Source organism: Hylobates moloch, unplaced genomic scaffold (assembly GCF_009828535.3).
Source record: "Hylobates moloch isolate HMO894 unplaced genomic scaffold, HMol_V3 SCAFFOLD_4, whole genome shotgun sequence".
In the NCBI taxonomy this organism is placed as follows: Eukaryota; Metazoa; Chordata; class Mammalia; order Primates; family Hylobatidae; genus Hylobates; species Hylobates moloch.
This window is the reverse complement of record NW_026652279.1, coordinates 81,311,263-81,325,285: the sequence shown is the minus strand read 5'-3', so window position 1 is coordinate 81,325,285 and position 14,023 is coordinate 81,311,263. Positions and strand designations below refer to the sequence as shown.

The following is a 14,023-nucleotide window of genomic DNA, read 5'->3' as shown; positions in this document are numbered from 1 at the left end:
TTCTAAAGGAAACAATAGGTTGGCATGTATAATTTGTTAGGATTTCTGTTCACTTTTTGCCGGTTTACCTAGAATTGCTACTCTCTGCATCAGCGTGTAAGGTAATCATTCCTGGTGCACTGGGAGTCTATTAACGGAGGCTCCAAATCTCTTGGAAGCACTGGTAGCGGCTGTGGGCCCTGCTCATTCAGTGGTAACAGTTTTAGGCAAAGTAGATGATCCAGTCAACTTGGACTAATGCTGTTTTCTGTTTCCTTTGTCTATTTTTGTATTGCCAAACTACTCATTAACTGCTGAAGGAAAGAAACCTAGGGAGAAAGAGATGCAAGTTAGAGTGAGGTAAGGTCACTGTTCCTGAATAAGAAATTATTACAATGGCATTTAGAGTAAACCTTTGTCATTTCAATGTCAAACCCTCAAACTATTACACATGATACCTTTACCCTTATTTCAAGTAAGAGTACATAATCTCTTTGACCTACCACATATTGAACTTCAAAGGTAATATTCTTAGAGGTGACGATATTGTTGAAAGAATGTTTTTTATCCTGTATTTTCGTTTGTTTATTTTTCCTTCTGTCTAATCCGTTTTCTCTTTTGTCAATTATGCCTGACTTTTTTTTCATTTATTCTCTTTTCTGTTAATCTCTAGTTTTATTGGATTGTCATTGTCCGTTCTTCTTAGGTATCAGTATTTTCTCTCTGTATTCCAAATGATAGAAAATGGAGTTTGGGGGCTACAACTTTGTTTATTCCATTTAGGTCTCATCATCCCTTACAAATCCACATATCCTCATAAAACGGACCTGTATTCCTTTATTTGCAGTACCTTGAGAGGTTAATTATACTAAACAACACTCTTCAAGATTAACACAAGCCTCTTAACTAAAAACGTAGATACTAGTATTATCATTATCATCTTAATGTTGTCTTCTTAATGTCTTATAAAATATAATTATGATAAATAAAATATAAGTGTAATGCAATGTAAAAATTGTGGAATCCTTAAGAGATCAGAAGAATAATAACCTGCCTTAATGGGAATTGTGAATATTGATTGCCTATCTAGTATGTATAGGACATTGCTAAGCACTGAGATATACAAATGTGTATAAATTTGTGTCTTTGTTTTCAAGGAGTTTATATTGATTATTTATTTTCATTGATTTCCTAACTTTTAAAAGGTGCACTTAATGATTCCTTGTAGTACTATCTAAAATTAAGGTGCATAATCCATTCTCTTTAAAACTCGAAAAGTTCCTAAGAAGGTAGCATGTGATCTACTATACGATGTATGCTGCTAGAAGAAATTAAAAAAACATAAATTTTCTTTTTAGAAGTTACCTTGGAAAGTATCTTCAAGATTCTGCTGTTCCTCTGGTTCATTTCTTCTTCCCACTTTATCGATGAGAAAACTGAGGCTCACGGTAAATACACAGGTTGCTTGCCATCAGCCAACTGGATAATCAAAGAAGTGTCTTACATCTGCCTGGAGTGCTCTTTCAAACACAAGCTATGAAAATTGGCAGATGAATTTCCAGCACCCACTGACAATAATAATGGAGGCACAACATTTTGTATATAGCTGTGATATGAAGGGTAGCATGAGTGGGGCTTTAAGTAACAGGAAGAACTTCTATGTCTTTGCGGTATGAGAATCTATCAATAACGTCATCCTAGTTCCTTGCCTAATGAAAGGCCCTTGATCATGTACTTCAATAGGAGAAAAATAAACCTTCCTCCCAAAATATGAAAGCTTTTTATCCAGGTATAGAAAATATACAATACAGGAAATAATATATCTCTTTGCCACTGAATCTGACTATATTGCATTACAGGTGGTCATAATCATTGAGAATAATAAATCATTGATAATAAATCATAATTTATTGATGTACAGTGACAGTGGATTTTGTTTGACTAAAGCTAGTAATCTCCTAAATAATGACTTTATGCCTCTTACCAGATTAGATAGTTTCGTTATTGTTAAGGATTTTTTTTTTTTTTTTTTCTTTTGAGACAGAGTCTTGCTCTGTCGCCCAGGCTGGAGTGCAGTGGCGCGATCTCAGCTCACTGCAAACTCCGCCTCCCGGGTTCAGGCCATTCTCCTGCCTCAGCCTCCCGAGTAGCTGGGACACAGGTGCCGCCACCACGCCCGGCTAATTTTTTTTTCTATTTTTAGTAGAGGTGGGGTTTTACCGTGTTAGCCAGGATGGTCTCGATCTCCTGACCTTGTGATGTGCCCACCTCAGCCTCCCAAAGTGCTGGGATTACAGGCGTGAGCCACTGTGCCTGGCCATTGTTAAGGATTTTTTTTAAAAATTTTTACTCATTCCCACATATTCCATTTTCTTCAGCCATTTTAAAGATAACTTCTTATTTAGCATGGGTAATACAGGGTTTGTTTTCCTGGAATCTTCACATATATGCAGTTAATAGAATGGTAAAATAACACAACCAAAACTGGCATTTTCCAATTCCCTTTTAAAATCCCTTTGCTATACAGGCTTTTCCATTCATCTTAGTCTTACATTCTGACTTCCTTTAAAATAGTTGAATTAAATGTAGAAAAATTAATTTAGAATAACTTTTTACGTGCAGCTACAAATTGAGGCCACTTAATATTAAATGTGTTTTTCTGTCTAGAAGCCCAAAACATACTGTTGACAAGGCCCTACCTTCCAGTTTTTGGTGTTTCCTCAAAAAGCAAATGATACTGGCCAATAATTTTATACTAGGCAAATTAGACATCATTACAGTGAAACAAATACAGGCAAAATGCATCAGGGTACCTGTTTCGGCTCTCAAGCCAGCTTTTTCATTCGTGAGGTTGATTTGGAGCAGGTTACTTGTCTCATCTAAGATGTTTATCTGCACTTGAAAAATGAGAATAGTAATGGTTCTTAGGCCTATAGAACTGCTGTAAATAATTAAATATTAAAAATAATTTAAGGTGATTGGATACCAGAATAATCATACATACATATATCACTTAGATTATGCCAAATAATGCTATTGAAATTAAGGTAGGTATTTTTGTAGCTATTCATTTTGAACTTTGTAAGTTCAAAATACCCTGGTGAACAATTAGTATGTGGCTATTCTAAACTTAAATGTTCTATGCTAATATAGTGATCATTGTTAAGCACCTTCTGTATGCCAGGCATTGCTGATACGTGCTGTATGCACATTCATTTATTACACATTAAAACCCACAGAGGCAAGGGTTACTATACCATTAAACAGATGAGATAACTGCCTTCAGAGATGTCTGGTAAAGATCCAAACTTAATTCATGCCATAGTCTGATATAAGATCTCCCTCTCTTCCCAGGAACCTTGATAGTTTAGATTATCAGAGACGCTTGCCCTTAAACTTTCCTAGGTCATAGTCTCATTATCGTCACAATTTCTGGTATAAAATTTGAGATTTTAACAAATTTTCTAATTAAGTAAGCCCACTGTAGCTTCTCTTCCACTGATTATAACTAAAAACTCTGGACCCCAAATCTCCTTCTCCCAAAAAAAAACCAACAAACAGAAAAGAAGAAGAAGAAAAAACCTCTGAGGATTCTGAAAAATAATCGCAGTCAGATGGGAAAGGGAAGTCAAAACTCGAAGAGCCATATTGATGAGTTGTTTTGTTTTTTTTTGTTGTTGTTTGTTTTTCCTTTATGTCTTTAAACTAAGGGCAGGCCAAACCAGGAACTTTGTAATGATTATGGTCAGCAAAATCCAGTCAAAGGACCAGGAAGAAGGGCCTGTGTGAGCTGTAGATTATGGAGTATGTCCTCATTTATTTTTCCTCTTTTTTCTCTCCCAGAACTGCCCTGAAACCTACCCCAGTGATGTAGCTACATTATGCCAGGGTGGTAGGTGCACATGCATAAGACCCAAAAGAAAAATCCCTTTTTTTTTTTTAGGTAGGAGAATCAGCAAAAGAGGTCCTGTTGTGCAAAAAGAATGAGGGTGGGGAGAAAATTATTATTTCTCTTTCTCTCATCTTACTGCTGTCTTTAGTTGTTCAGAGCTTCATAAGAATATAGAAAGCTAAATATCTTAAAGAACCCTATTATTTTTGGCTGATGACTCAGCAAAAGGGATTCTAGAATCCAGAAAGTGAGGCATAAACTCAGAAGAAGAGATGTCTAGTGAAGAGAATCCCTAAATTTTGCATATATACCAACCTAAGTCCTAAACTCAGCCCTAAGCTGTACTTGTGAAGAACATTCCCAAGTCTTCAAGAAGAGAAGGAATATATGACTCCATCCAAATTCCAGGCCAACTCCAGAGCTTTTCAGATAATGAGCAGGCCCAAACCACACAGCAAAACTTTAAACTGCTATGGAAAACCACTGCCCATGCGATAGTTTGCTGAGAATGATGGTTTCCAGCTTCATCCATGTCCCTACAAAGGACATGAACTCATCATTTTTTATGGCTGCGTAAAAACCAAACACCGCATGTTCTCACTCATAGGTGGGAATTGAACAATGAGAACACATGGACACAGGAAGGGGAACATCACACTCCGGGGACTGTTGTGTGGTGGGGGGAGCGGGGGAGGGACAGCATTAGGAGATACACCTAATGCTAAATGACTAGTTAATGGGTGCAGCACACCAACATGGCACATGTATACATACGTAACAAACCTGCACGTTGTGCACATGTACCCTAAAACTTAAAAGTATAATAAAAAAACAGAAAGAAAAAGAAAAGAAAAAGCAGAAAAAAAAAAAAAAGAAAAGAAAACCACTGCCCATAAAAGACAACGCAAACCTTGCAATCTGGGCTTAATCAGCGGATTACGTGCTTGAACAAACAAACCAACGCTCTTCACAGAAATTTAACAGGACCTAGATTCTCAAACACAATATTCTAAACGTTCACTGTACAATCCAAAATTACTGAACATACAACTAAGAAAAGAAGTAACAAAATCTCAGGGGAAAAGACATTAAAATAAACAGATGCTAATCTGAAATAACCAAGATTCTGTAATGATCAGATCATGACTTTTAGCCACACTTCATGAGGTAAAAGTGACCACTCTGGAAACAATTTAAAAAATAGAAATTCTGGCTACAAAAATAAAAGCTGTGTTATAAATGGAAATTTTGCCATGGAAAAATATAATAAGTTAAATTTTAAAAATCGACCACCTGAATTAATGTGCAAACTGCAGTTGAGAAAAAAGGTCAGTGAAACATGTAAACATATATATATATATACATATATATGTGTATATATATATATATATATATATATATATATATAAAGCTTCAAGCAAAGGTAGGATGACTGGAGCTCAGTAAAAAAAAATCACAAAATGTCTGATATTAGAGCACGCTGTCTCTGACCCAACTATGTAAAATTCATCAAAGGAAATATGACCACATGGTGTAAGGTGATGGGCATTACAGTAGAGAATTATGTACATTTCATTTCGAGCATAACTAGCTTTGTGACTTTGGACAAGATACAAAATTCTTTGAATCTACGTTTATTCATCTTCATAAGCTGTTGTAAGGATTTAATGGTAATATATATGTGTGTGAGTATATATATGTGTGTGTATATATGTGTGTATGTATATACGTATACATACACACATACTTATGTATCAAATTCAGATAAGTCTATCTAACATACATAAAATACATGCTAATCTTCTTTTATTTTTACTTTTTATTTTTATATTTTTATTTTTTATTATTTTACTTGAAGTTCTGGGATACATGTGCTGAAATTGCAGTTTTATTACATAGGTATACATGTGCCATGGTGGTTTGGTTTGCTGCACCTGTCAACCCATCATCTAGGTTTTAAGCCCCACATGCATTAGGTATTTATCCTAATGCTCTCCCTCCCTTTGCCCCCCACCCCTGACAGGCCCCAGTGTGTGATATTCCACTCCCTATGTCCATGTGTTCTTATTGTTCAACTCCCACTTATGAATGAGAACATGCAGTCTGGTTTTCTGTTCCTGTGTTCCTTTGCTGAGGATGATGGTTTCCAGCTTCATCCATGTCCCTGAAAAGGACATGAGCTCATTCTTTTTTTATGGCTGCATAGTATTCCATGGTATATATGTACCACATTTTCTTTATCCATTCTATCATTGATGGGCATTTGGGTTGGTTCCAAGTCTTTGCTATCATAAATAGTGTTGCAGTAAACATATGTTTTCATGCGTCGTCTTAGTAGAATGATTTATATTCCTTTGCGTATATACCCAGTAATGGGATTGCTGGGTCAAATAGTATTTCTGGTTCTAGATCCTTGAGGAATCGCCACACTGTCTTCCACAATGGTTGAACTAATTTACACTCCCAACAACAGCGTGAAAGCATTCCTATTTCTCCGCATCCTCGCCAGCATCTGTTGTTCCAGACTTTTTAACAATCACCATTCTAACTGGCATGACGTGGTATCTCATTGTGGTTTTGATTTGCGTTTCTCTAATGGCCAGTGATGATAAGCTTTTTTTCACATGGTTGTTGGCCGAATAACTGTCTTCTTTTGAGAAGTTTCTGTTCATATCCTTTGCCTGATTTTTGATAGGGTTGTTTGCTTTTTTCTTGTAAATTTGTTTAAGTTTTTTGTAGATTCTGGATTTTAGTCCTTTGTCAGATGGAACCACTGCAAAAATTTTCTCCCATTCTGTAGGTTGCCTGTTCACTCTGATGATAGTTTATTTTGCTGAGCAGAAGCTCTTTGGTTTAATTAGATCTCATTTGTCAATTTTGTCTTTTGTTGCAATTGCTTTTGGCATTTTAGTCATGACGTCTTTGCCCATGTCTGTGTCCTGAATGGTATTGCCTAGGTATTCTTTTAGGGTTTTTATGGTTTTAGGCTTTATATTTAAGTATTTAATCCATCTTGAGCTATTTTTGTATAAGGTGTAAGGAAAGGGTCCAGTTTCTGTTATCTGCATATGGCTAGTCAGTTTTCCCAGGATCATTTATTAAATAGGGAATCATTTCCCCATTCCTTGTTTTTCTCAGGTTTGTCAAAGATCAGATGGTTGTAGATGTGTGGTGTTATTTCTGAGGCCTCTGTTCTGTTCCATTGGTCTATATATCTGTTTTGGTACCAGTATCATGCTGTTTTGGTTACGGTAGCCTTGTAGTATAGTTTGAAGTCAGATAACATGATGCCTCCAGGTTTGTTCTTTTTGCTTAGGATTGTCTTGGCTATATGGGCTCTTTTTTGGTTCCATATAAAATTTAAAGTAGGTTTTTTCTAGTTCTGTGAAGAAATTCAATAGTAGCTTGATGGGAAGAGCATTGAATCTATAAATTACTTTGGGCAGTATGGCCGTTTTCACGATATTGATTCTTCCTATCCATGAGCATGGAATTATTTTCCATTTGTTTGTGTCCTCTCTTACTTTCTTGAATAGTGGTTTGTAGTTCTCCTTGAAAAGGTCCTTCATGCCCCTTGTAAACTTTATTCCTAGGTATTTTATTCTCTTTGTAGCAATTGTGAATGGGAGTTCACTCATGACATGGCTCTCTGCTTGTCTATTATTGGTGTATAGGAACGCTTGTGATTTTTGGACATTGATTTTGCATCCTGAAACTTTGCTGAAGTTGTTTATCAGCTTAAGGGGTTTTGGGGCTGAGATGATGGGGTTTTCTAAATATACAATCATGTCATCTGCAAACAGATGACATGATTGCAATTTGACTTACTCCCTTTCTATTTGAATACCATTTATTTCTACGCATGCTAATTGTTTTAAGCTTTAGTGTCTTATTCCAGACCTATATTTAAAAATATTTGGGGTTCTAGTCTGAATGTTGATTGAGATAATTAGCGTATAGAATAAAATTTATAATGCATTTTCTCTAAAAGTTTAAACATGCAACTCATTTGCTCATGAAGCAAATAATGACATAATGTAGGGATCTCAGCTAGAGAAAGATGGTCAAAATTTTTTTCTACACCATATGTCTGTAACAAGGTTACCGGAAAGCTATACTCCCTATCCTTGCCTCTTGGATCTCTAGAACTGCTGGTTCCTGACTTTGCCCTAGTATTTTTGTTTATACCTTGAGTCAATAAAAGGAACAATTGCATGGAACAAGTCTGTATTTATTGAAAACTTCTACCCTGTGTGTATTTATTACCCAAAACCCACAGTAATACTTCCATGACTGATTCATCTCAGAAATCAGGGCCAGGAAAACATTACTTTTCCCTCATGGATTAATATGCTTTCTGGGCAAGAGAAGTTCTCTCATCCTATGTAGTTTTTCTTTCCACCTTTTAGTAGAAAATTCAGAAGTATTACATATGCTCAAATGTGGCAATCTCACTCAGCCAGTACTTTTTATTTTTTTTCTTCTTTATAGTTCTTAGTGGCTGCCTCTGAATTGTATTGATATCATTATAAGTTGTCAAAAATGTTTTATGGAAACAATAAAATCCATGTGTCCTTTGGGACACATGCTGCTTCTCTAAAATGGTGTTTGTGTTATACATTATTTTAATTTTTCCCTTTTTTCCCAGATTAGTAAAATCTGGAAGTCAAGGGCACAGCTTTATTTTTTGTTCCTCCATGCAAGCCCATCTTTGTCACCACCTCCACCGCCCCCCTCACAGCCTAATAGAGCTGACTGTGATTGTTTCGTACTCTGAATAGTGTGTGAAAACCTCTGAATATGGTATCTTTTGTATTATTACGCAGAAAACATATTTTTGAATAGCTGCTGTGCTCCAAGGACAGGGATAAATAAAACTATTTTACAGCCTTCCAGTTGTTCATAGAAATTTTGTGGATAGTCATGAATATTACAGTAGCACATGATAAACTTCTACACTAAAGGGAGCCAGGAAGTACTAAGAGAATACAGAATGGTACACTTTTATATTGATTATTTAAAACTTGGAGTACACAACAGTGAGATTTGTGGAAAAAAAATCGGAAAAGATTTTCTCTAAGGTCTAAACAATGGATCTGTTAGGAGGGAGATATTAGGTTCCTCAAAACTCTGTTATCATCTGGGAGACAAATAAAAATACTCCTTTTAATTATTTTTCATTTTTGGCATTTTTTGCTCATTTTCTTACTTGATTACTTATTTCTGAATAAGGGTAGCTAAATAACAATCAATAATATTCAAAAACCCGTTATTAATAAAGGCCATTATTAACAGTCTCTATTAATCTTTATAACCATCCAGTAATATGTGTATGTCATTTCCATTTTATAGTAGAACACTCAAGTGTAGAGAAGTTAAATGATTCTGTAAAACTATACAACTACTAAAGGGTAAAACTAGAATTTGAACCGAGCTCCTTTATTATTAAAAGCTTTATTCTCTGTACTTTATATTGCAGTCGTATCTTCATCATTTTAGTTTTTGCCACAGTCTCCAAATCTTTTCAGAAAACAATAAAAAAATTGTTTTCAGTGAATGCAATTATAGCTACAAATTTCTGTATTAATACTAGTGTGTATTTCTCATTATTTTCACTCATTGCCATTTTTTATGTCTAATGTCAGGTACACATCTCAAAAGCTCTATGTATTTTGCTAAAGATTTAAGAAGATAATCCTTTATTATATAGGAGAAACATTTTTTGGAAGGAGATGGTGTCTTAAATTGGGTACAATAAACATTTAAATTTGATTGTGTAGGTTATTCATCTGGATAAAAGAAGAAAATGCAAGTTACATTCTTTGACCTGTCATTTTCAAAAACAATTGGACTAATTCTAACTATTCAAACTTATACTCACTTGAAAGAATTCAATTCCACTTAAACAGAAGATTAGTGTTGAAATAGTATGGTGAGCAATGTCGATATGTTTGGGCTAAGTAGCTGTCAATGACATTTTGTAAATATCTGGTTTATGAATATGTTGATTAGAAAATACGAGGCTTGATCATCCTGCTGGGTCATCTGGTGGGATTTTTCCTCCTTCTTAATGTTCTTTTCTATTTTTATTTTGGGCTTATTACCTTTTTCTCCTAGCTAACTATGTTCTATTTTACATGCTAATTGTAATTCCCCTCCCACTCCAAAGTCAGTCTATTTCTTTTATATCTTCCCTGCCAGCTGCAAGAGAAAGACAGACAAGATGAAGCCTTTCTATTGTCAGACACTGACAGAGCAGAGAAATGTAGACAGCTGGATAACAGATAGTAGGGTTCTAAGTACCCTACAATTTATTGAGGCAAATGGAGGAGAGTTGAGTGGCAAATTACCTACACTGTTCACAAACCAGCAGGCAGCCGTGTTTGCCAGCTATCCAAATTGTTTCTGGGTAATTTGGCACATTCTACTTTGTTGTGCAATGTCTAAAGGTATGACTTTGAGTTTTGAAAATTCCCTGTTGTGAAATATCTGCCCAACAACAAGCAATATTTGGAATGTGATATTCACAGAAATACATGTGTCTTTATTTGATAGCTCCCCAAAAAGGAGATTTGAAGTGTGATCTTTTAAAATATTACAAAGATGAAATAATTAGTTAATATTTATAGGCTTTTTTCCTTTCCATCTTAAAAACTCACCATCCATAATATTCACACTTGGAAATCTGACTTTGATGATGATATTGATGAATCTCAGATATAAAAGTTACTTTTCAAGTCCGTATTTCTCACCATGTAGCAGTTTTAGATGAGTATCATACAGCAATGCTGTAGGATAGTGAATTACAAATTAGTATTTCACAGAAATAGCTTTGCAGTATACTCTAGAGGGAAAAAAAGGAGAGGCGATAAGAAAACTTGAAGCTTAAATTGGTGTAGAAAAACAATGTTAAGGAGGAGTTTATACTACAGGATTTTGTGAAGCTTATTATACATTATTGTTCACCTTAAATCTCTATAAAGGGAACACAGATAATTATTTTTCTCAGGATACTACTAGTTCTACCAGGAATCATGGTCCATGAATCACTCAGTAGAATAATTATCATAGGCACTAATGTGGCTCAGCCTTCTTAGTAGTTTAAGTCATAAAATACTAACACATAAAAAGGAATCTTGGCCGGATGCAGTGGCTCACGCCTATAATCCCAGCACTTTGGAAGGCTGAGGTTGGGGGATTACAAGGTCAGGAGTTTGAGACCAGCCTGACCAACATGGAAAACTCTGTCTCTACTAAAAGTACAAAATCAGCCAGGCGTGGTGGTGCATGCCTGTAATCCCAGCTACACCAGAGGCTGAAGCAGGAGAATCGCTTGAACCCGGGAGGCGGAGGTTGCAATGAGCTGAGGTCACGCCATTGTACTCCAGCCAGGGAAGCAAGAGCGAAACTCCATGTCAAAAATAAATAAATAAATAAATAAAATAATAAATAAATAAATAGGAACCTTGTTCTTCAGAGCTTTCATGTGCACACTGCAAACTTTCCCTCAATAAAGGATATTTTAAATTAGCAAAGTTATTAGTATCATTATTTGCACTGTAAGTATTTGACGCCAGATGTTTCCTAAAATAACTTAGAGCAGCTCATTTGGAATTAATGAGACATATTAATTTGTTTCATTAATAATTCGTAATGAGACATATTCCTGAGAGCCGACCAGAGAGCGAGTGCTGTGACAGACACTGGGGATATAGCACTGAACAACACAGATGTGGTCATTGGTTTCATGAGGCCTCCAGTCTAATTAACAGATTATCACAGTCTACCTGAAGACTCTCAAAGCACTGCTATTTAAAATGCTCCAAAGGGCGTGAGTCATCTTTCCCATGCCCACTGCAAACCTACCTCTTCCCCAGTGTTCCAGATAGTTCAATAGCTGGCATCATCTTCTGAGTTACTTAAGTCAGGAAGCTTAAGTAACCTCTATTTTTCCATCCTCCTTACTTCCCACAGTGAATCATTGAGTCTTACCAGTTTTAATTCCTAAATATCCTTTCATTTCTGATACTTCCTTCAATCATCACTGCCTCCACTCTTATACATCATCATCTTCTGTTCAGAACACTTCTGTGGCCTGCAAACTTGCGTTCCCACATGAGTTTCCCTTCTTCCAATTCATCTGCCTAGGTATAATCAAGGTGATATTGCAATCTTATTTTCTTCTTTGCCTAGATCCAATTTAGGCATTGTATACGGTTTTCATGTGAAACCTCACTTTCTCAGAGAGGTAATGCCCAAATACAAACTTGGCTTGGTTTTTCCTGTATTATACTTGCACACTGCCTTGAATATTTGAGGGAAGGGGGGTTGGTAACAGTGATAACACTTTTTAAAAGTGGTGAATTCCAATTTGTTTCACTAAATTATAAGCTCCTTAAGGACAGGGTCTGAGTCTGCCTTTGTTCTCAACTATAGAACTGGTACCTGATTTAGCTATGATAAAAGCACTTGGAAGTTATTTATTCCGTCCGTGCCATCGCTTCTGCTGCCCCTGCAAGGTGGAATTTTCTTATCCCTCTTTGCCATCTATACCTCCCCACCAATGCCCCAAAACAAATTTCTATCCTTCAAGATTCAGATCAAATGTATTTCCTCAGTGAATTCTGTTATTGTGAATGCCCCAACATGTTCAGAATTATTCAGTCACAAAATACGTTTTCCTCTATTTAGCAGTAATAATGTCCATCCCTCACCCAAGGCAATGATAATCTTCCGTAATGCAAATGCCTTGCAGAGTACTTTGTGTAATGAAAACTTCTAAAAAGAAATTGTTGAACTGAAGTAAGTTTTGCTGATTCTGACTTTATCCTATTAAGTAGAAAGAGACACATATCTAACTGCTTAATTTGATGCCACCAGCCAAAGGAGTCTCACATAAAATATTGAAAAGAGAATTCTTTACTCACCCCAAATTTGTGCTTCCTGAATCTTCACCATCTAAGTAAATGGTACCATCTTCCATTTTCTCAAGTAGAAACTTTGGTGTCTTTGGATTCTCACTTTTTCTCACCATCCTCCTATTCCTTCTAACAGATCCAACAGCAAGTCCTGTCAGTTCTCCCTTCAGTCTTTTGATTCAATATTCCTTCTATGCCTGCTGCAACGATCTTATTTCAAGCCAAGCTAATTTCTTTTCCATTTATTCACAACCATTTCACTGAGTTTGCTTCCACCCTTAACCAATTCACTCACTACGTAGAGCAAATAATATATTTTAAAAGCATGAATCCGATTACACAACTCAACGGTTTCAAAACTTTCAGTGGTTTTCTGTATCATCAAGAATAAAAGGAAGACCTCTTGCCATCCTACAAGGCCCTGGATTTTCTGATTATTACTACCATGTGAACTCCCTCTTCAGCCACCCCACCTTCCCACTCTGCCCTATCTGCCTCACTGAATTTCTTTCAGCTCCTAAAGCAAGTCAACCTTTTCTAGCCTCTACTCCTGCCTCTACTCCTTTTGCCTGGAATGCACCATTTCTACAGTCTACATGACCAACAGCTTCACTTCCTTAAGGGCTCAGTTTAAATGTCAGCCTCCCTGAATTGCTCTGACAATACTACCTGAATTAGGGCACTTTCTTTTCAATATCTTATACCTTTATCTCCTCATAGCCATTATTACAACTACCATTATTCGTATTTGCCATTTGCTTGTTTGTTGCCTAGATTTGCTTTTGGAATGTAAAATTCCACAACAAAAAGTCAAAAAAGAGAATTATATACCAAGTTTTGTAAGAAATAAAGGAGTGTTCAGATTTGTTAATGTTGGGTTAATTTTTTAATTTAATTTCAATTGTAATTGTATAATATATCTAAGAATATGTCTACTTGTAAGAACAATTAAAAGAAAGGAAATTCAAATGAGTCGATTCAGCAGATTCTGCCATTGTTTCTAAAATAAGACTTTTGATACGATGGGAAATTAGAACTCTCTAACTCCCTACCGATTTCCATGCTTTAAAACGCAAGCAGCCCTACAATGTGATAACTAGCATACATTTCTGAAGATATAATATTTTGTATGTGTTAATTGCATTTAGGATATTTCCTATGCTTCAAGTAAAATATTTCAATGACTTTGCTTTCAAATAATTACTAAGATTCCACTGCACTATTTAGAAAAGGT

The 14,023-nt window shown here is 35.8% G+C and overlaps 1 long non-coding RNA gene across 1 annotated transcript in view; it reads right to left on the bottom strand.

The window, feature by feature from the left end:
- LOC131383273 (uncharacterized) overlaps positions 1 to 1,554 on the bottom strand; it is a 30,797-nt gene extending 29,243 nt beyond the window's left edge. The window contains exons 1-2 of the long non-coding RNA XR_009213172.1: positions 1,345 to 1,554; positions 69 to 308 (exon numbers count right to left, since the gene is read on the bottom strand). This is a non-coding gene — a long non-coding RNA (uncharacterized LOC131383273). The remainder of the gene's footprint in view (positions 1 to 68; positions 309 to 1,344) is intronic.
- Positions 1,555 to 14,023: the final 12,469 nt, after the last annotated feature.